The sequence below is a fragment of the Cydia splendana genome, chromosome 3 (genome assembly GCF_910591565.1).
Source record: "Cydia splendana chromosome 3, ilCydSple1.2, whole genome shotgun sequence".
NCBI lineage: Eukaryota > Metazoa > Arthropoda > Insecta > Lepidoptera > Tortricidae > Cydia > Cydia splendana.
In genome coordinates this window covers 14,482,637-14,489,557 of record NC_085962.1, presented here as the reverse complement: position 1 = coordinate 14,489,557, position 6,921 = coordinate 14,482,637, and positions in this window count along the sequence as shown.

The following is a 6,921-nucleotide window of genomic DNA, read 5'->3' as shown; positions in this document are numbered from 1 at the left end:
CGTAAAGGCTCTCTTGATTGTTCAAAAACTGGTAAGAACATTGCATTTTATCCACAAGAGAGGAAAAGTAAATATAATGCAAATTTTGAGTTGTTTCCTTATTTTGGCTGGTAGGATTGACTTTAAATCATTTTTAATGATAAATAGGTATTTAATAACGTTCATTTGATTTAAGTAGTTGGATTTTGTTTGATGTTTCAAACTTAGTATTTTCCTCGCTTTGCTTTGGTGTGGTGAACATTTTTAGGAATCACTCGGTGGCAAAATTTGATTAACCCCCGTGCCTTGAAACTCTCGCAACGCTCAAGATTTCACTTTTCGAATTCAATATTGGAATCTTTCTTGTTCTTCTATATTTATAAACTCGTATTAAATGCGCGATAATTTTCAAAAGATTGATTGCCTGATCAGTTAAATGTCTCTTTACAGGAATTCGCAGACGTGAGCAGTCAAAGATGGAACTTAAGGCGTATTATTAATTACACTGTTCGTACGTATGTTATTCATATATGTAACGTTCAAAATGAAAGTACTAGGTATCTGCGGCGTACAGTACATACGTTACAGTACGGCACATATGTTAGGACAACCTACGTTATGCCTAGGACTTAAGGTACCTACATACCTAACAGAAGCAACCTTCAGAAAAAAACATACCTAAATCGTTAGATTTCATAAAAAATAGACTATTGCATCTCTTTTACCCTTTACCAGGCTGATAGTTCAAAAATGACAATCGAATGTCAGTCTTACTCATCGAAAATCAGTCGAAAATAGAACACATGTTTGAAGTACCGTATGTGAGAAATATATATTCCTCAGCCTGGTAAAGGGTTAAACTACATAAATTGTAGTCTTAGATTTAGGTAGTAGTTTTTATATAAAGAAGATCTTCAATATGTTACACATAGTCTTATAATAATCTAGGTAAATTGTTAATTAATGTGTTTCATTAAAGCTACAATTATTTAATAAGTAATAGGTATGCAAATTATTAATGGGTTACCCAAAACAACATTTTGCCTTTACACAGATAACAAATTAAATTTGTCTTACACTAACAGAAAGTGTGTTTCGAGGGAGCATATAAAACTGATAGACATATAAGTAACATGTATTTTTGGTAAATGCTTCCTAGTTGGTTAAAAATATCTATGTCTCTAAAAGTATGTATTTTTAGCCTCACGAGTAGTTACTGAAGTCGAGTTAGTGACAATTAAGCTTATACACATGTGGCTTTCCATCAGAGAAGGGTCATTATGCTTCATCTGCAGTAAGGGCGTTTATATCAGAATTTCTGTTGAAATTTCAGATGGATACGTCCTTATTGCACTTGAAGCATAAGTCCCATTTTGTGCTTGATTGCCACATATAGTATGTATAACATTTAAATCGAAAACTAACAAATATTTTACTGTGTTTTGCCATGTTTTGCTATACAGAATAGAAAGCCTAGAAGGGTCATGGGTTATGCGACGAAAACCAACTTATGACAATGTAATTAAACTGACATATTTGTAATTAATTATCTAAATGAATTACAAATATATGAAAATACTTTTAGAAACATATTTATATACGTTTTCATCACATCTTTAACCCTTCCAGACTCGTCCAACGTCCAATACAATTCAGTGATTTCATTTCATTTTAATATTCCTTTAGTTTTAATAAGTGTTCTTTACAAAAATTTGTTCACTGAGCGCTTATGGAATCACGGTCTTGCAAATCAGTTAAATGCGTTTTTAGGGTTCTGTACCCAAAGGATAAAACGGGACCCTATTACTAAGACTCCGCTGTCCGTCCGTCCGTCACCAGGCTGTATCTCACGAACCGTGATAGCTAGACAGTTGAAATTTTCACAGATGATGTATTTCTGTTGCCGCTATAACAAGATCTAGCTATCACGGTTCGTGAGATACAACCTGGTGACAGACGGACGGACGGACGGACGAACGGACGGACAGCGGAGTCTTAGTAATAGGGTCCCGTTTTACCCTTTGGGTACGGAACCCTAATAAGTACGGAACCCTCGGTGGGCGAGTCCGACTCGCACTTGTCCGGTTTTTTTATAATGTTCGTTGAATAATCAATAAAGTTTAAAGGTTGGCTCACGTTAACACGGCCCGGACCGAGGCATCCGACACTTAGTTTTCTACAGAAAGCATCACGTGATCACCGAGTGTCGGATTGGCCCGGGTCGGGGCCGTTCTAGCGTGAGTCATCCTTAAAAAGAGACGTTTAGCACAAGGAATTTCGTTCATTGATCCGCCTGTTCCTATCTCTTTCGCACGCGCGTACCTAATTCAATTGCTGTCCGGCCCATGATGCCGGCTGTCAGTGTCACTGTACGAAATTCCTCCTGCCAAGTGTCTCTTCTTTATCATGCATAGTGTGTCCATTATAAAATTTATAAGATATGTCAATATCACTACAGTACGTTTTTTTAGCATTAGAAAAAGACTACGCGATCTTGACATGTCTTTTAATTGAAACACGCTTTTTATAAATCAGTAACTATTACTTATGAAAGCAAAAGAATGTAAATAATCGTATAATATACGTATACGTACGTACATATTATGATTAATAATTGTAACATATTTGCTATGACTTATTTTTCATAAGCGTTTTTCAATAAAAATACACGTCAAGATTGTTTACCTTCTTTCTAATGCTAAAAAACGAACTATAGACGTCATGTTGAGATAGCAAATCGGGTCTGAAAGAGTTAACGAATTGTATGCATTTGTTTTACCGCAACTGTGATATGTAGTAAAAGTAGAGCTTGCGTAGGTTAGGACTAAAGGCTAAATAAATGCAGGCATACCAAATTATATCTCATCATTTTTATATTTTATACATTCCAAGCTTATCAATTTTATTAACGGGATATACTTATATTTATATAATCACGTCTTGGTAAAGCTCGTTTTATATATACACTCTACAGACATTGAGCGTCCAGACACGTGCCGTGCATTTTTAGGGTTCCGTACCCAAAGGGTAAAAAGGGACCCTATTACTAAGACTCCTCTGTCCGTCGGTCTGTCTGTCACCAGACTGTATCTCATGAACCGTGATAGCTAGACAGTTGAAATTTTTACACATGATGTTTTTCTGTTGCCGCTATAACAACAAATTATACTAAAAACAAAATAAAACAAATATTTAAGTGGGATTCCCATACAACAAACGTGATTTTTTTGCCGTTTTTTGCTTAATGATACGACGGAACCCTTCGCGCGCGAGTCCGACTCGCACATGGCCGGTTTTTTTACTAATAAATTGTCTATTGGCACCTGCGCGGCCGTGTAACTATAATAATTATATGAATACGTTAATAGACTGTACAGAAGGATATTATTTTGTCTGGCACACTCAATGTCTATAGATAAGTATAAACCGACCTTGATAGTCTTTTGGATTATTACGTCATACTGTTATCGTTCATATACGTTCACTTTTTTACCGTGACTGTTTTCTGATGTACAGTAGGGCCTCGATAATCCGAACTTCAAAAAAATACTTCCTGATGTACGGACTGGCGAAGCGTTCGGATTATAGTATGTTATAAAGAAAATAATGGTATATTCTAAAAAAAACATATTTATTGAGACTCCAAAGTAACAAAAACAAAGAGATTAATCAACAAAGTACCTTAACACAAAATAATCGCGAACAAATCATTTTAAGCTGTCTAATATGGCACCCTTCTCAGCAATGCACAATGGTCAAAGTTTTGTGTTTACGCTCTGGTGTAGGAACCATTTTTATATATATATAATTTATTTCAGAATTAATAAATTATTCCATATTTGTACACTTAACTAAAACTTAAACTCTATATACATTTACAACTAAATACACTTAAAAATTAAGTGGACAACATGTGCATCTGGTTCCAGTAGTATTGGAAGGGACTATCTTCCCGTCCTGCCACTGTTTCCAGGAGACTGTTCGGGCTACCGGCGATACGTCTCAGCAGGGACGCGACACGTTTTCGCATTATCGCGTGAAAGCCATGGTAGTTCGAATTACAGCGACGTTCGGATTAGCCTATGTACGGATTATCAAGGCCCTACTGTATAATCAAGAGTTTCCTTTTTGGATCCTTTATTTATACACTGTCACCCAACAACGTGTACCATTGTTCCTTGCATAGAACTACAGAAGCTGAAACGAAACGTATTTGTATTGTAGAACTATCGTGCATCGTCTATCTATCTTGTATCCTCCTAAGGCCCAGCCATACAAATGCAAAACCCAAAATTTGTCAATGAAAGTTGAACCTATAGTGGAGGGAATAGGGTCGATTTTTATTTGTTGGGAAATTTAACGAAACAAAAGAAATGGAACTGTTCCAATTGAATATGTTTTAAATTTCATCGAACTGAAGAAGAGGTAGGACCTTGGGCTTTAGGAGGGTATAGTTAACTGACATTTCGTAAATCTTATAAAGTAAGGACTCTAAGCACGAAGATTTTCGTACATTGACCCGCCTGTTCCTATCTCTATCGCACGCGCATAATTATATTGCCGCCACGCTCCCACAGTGCTAGGGTCTCCCCAGATATATCGACGCGCATTCGGCAAAATCCGATAGGAAACAGCTTTATGTCCGCGCAATAAGCGCGAAAAAGCCGTCGACACGTCGGCAGGTGCCGGCCGATGCGAGCCAAGCCGAACAACGACTTTTTCGCTCTTATTGCGTAGACATAAAGCTTTTTCCTATCGGGTTTTACCGATTCCGCGTCGACATATTTGGGGGAACCCTTATTGACCGCCGCCATTATGGGCGGAACAGCAACATGCGATAGAGATAGGAACAGGTGGTTGAATGAACGAAATTCTCCCTGCTTAGCGTCCCTGCTTTAGCAAAGACATAAGTTCTACTAATAGTTAAGAGGACATTAGGTATTATATGTATAGGTACTTACGTATTGTAGTTTAAACTATAATCAGGTGTCTTAAGTGTGGTAATGAGATTTAAGTTCCTTCACAAGCAATAAAGGCGTATGGTTGTCAGGAAGTACAAATACGTACAAATGTGGCATGCCATAGAGAAGGGTCCTTATGCTTCATGTGCAATAAGGACCTTTTTATTAGAAATTGTGATAAAAAGGTAGGTACTTAATGCACTTGAAGCATAGCGAAACGAGCCTTCTTCTGTGATGGAAAACCACAAATTAACTCATAGTTTCGCATGAATTATAAAAACCATGGTATATAACATTTTATACTACTGCATATTCAGCTAATTATGTACTATGTATTCATGTACGGTCACAGACTTTAATTGTAGGTCCATTTAGGGTTCAAGATAATTTGGTTGTCAATACTAACGGTATGAAATGCCCAGTATAAAATGAACCCTAAATGGCTCAATAATTGAACTCCGTGACAGTACCTAGGTAAAATACGATGTAGCTTGCAAGTCATTTTTACTTGTCGTAGTGTAATTCATATCTTCCGCCAAAAGTCTTCCTTATTAATGTTTCCTTTCGCAATTAAAATTTTCCATTTGGATCGACAAACGATAAAGTTAAGTAATTTATTTCTCGCAATTTTTTAATTGGCTGCTTATTTGTAAGGCTTATATTTCATACACCCTGAGCTCTAATGACATTATTACTCACGAGCTATTAACTGTCGAAAATTTATAAAGCCTAAGGAAAATTCGTATACTTACCTCGAATGTTATGGCTGAAATAGATGGTTCCGTATATTGTGCGGTTACTCTGGTTGTCAAAAGTTGACGTTTGGCAATCTCGTTCCCACAAAACATGTGGCGACGTACAGCGCCATCTACAGCTGTGAACGCTGGATAACCCTTCTATCTAGAGTCACTCACTAACTCTTTGTTATTATTCTATTACGCTCATAGGAGCGGAAAATTCAGTTTTGAGGGTAGCATGATAGCATGCTACCCTCAAAACTGAATTTTCCGCTCAAAACGATATTTTTGTACTTACCTTGCTAAAATTTGAGATATAAGCTTTCGGAAATAAGCATTTTAAAAGTTGGATTCTAGTAGATATATACAGGTAATTAGTTCAATTGGTGCAAATGTTTTAAATGGTGTTCAAGAAAAAAGGTTATTTGTACTCGTCAATGTGCAATGAAATTTAACAATACATATGTCATTAGTATTAGTCACCTGCTCTATCCAGCATCTAGTGGTATCTGTATCCTTGAGATAGTTAAAAGATGGCTCTGTACTTTAATATAAGTTTATGCTCTCATTGTGGTTTTATCCCTGTGTCACAGGCATCGCCAAGATCCTCGAATTTATAAACAGCAGTAAAATGACCTTTCCATTAAAACTTAATAAGTAGCGCCATCTACAACAATGATGACTATGATAAGGCAAAGTAGCTTTATAAAGAGGATAACACTGTATAAGTATTACTTTTCTCTGATTTCTGACTTTCTCAAACGTTATGTATGAATATTAGTGATTTTTGTTAGTGCAGACAAAAATGTATTTGATCGTGAAATTAAATATAGACGTTTTTACTAAAATTGTAACATGTTATGTAACTTTTGTAAAGGATTAGATTTATTTGAATATTATTAGCATAGCTTAGATTCGAAATTATCTCATTAAATATAAATAATCAAAAATTGAATTAGGTACTATGTACGAATGAAGTTCCCAAATATCCAATCAATTTACGATTGTATTTAATCGTAGCCAGAATATCTATAAATTGAGAAACGGTCAATCCATGATCGGTCCGATCATGAATCGAATCGGACCATTCCATGAAACGGGGGCAGTTTATAATACAGATGTACAATAATTATTTTCTATCGTATTTTCCCGGAACTACTTCAGTCAGTCTCGGGACAAAAAGTACCTACTGAGGATGACTGAAGTATCATGACAAATACGAACGTTTCCGAGAAAATACGATG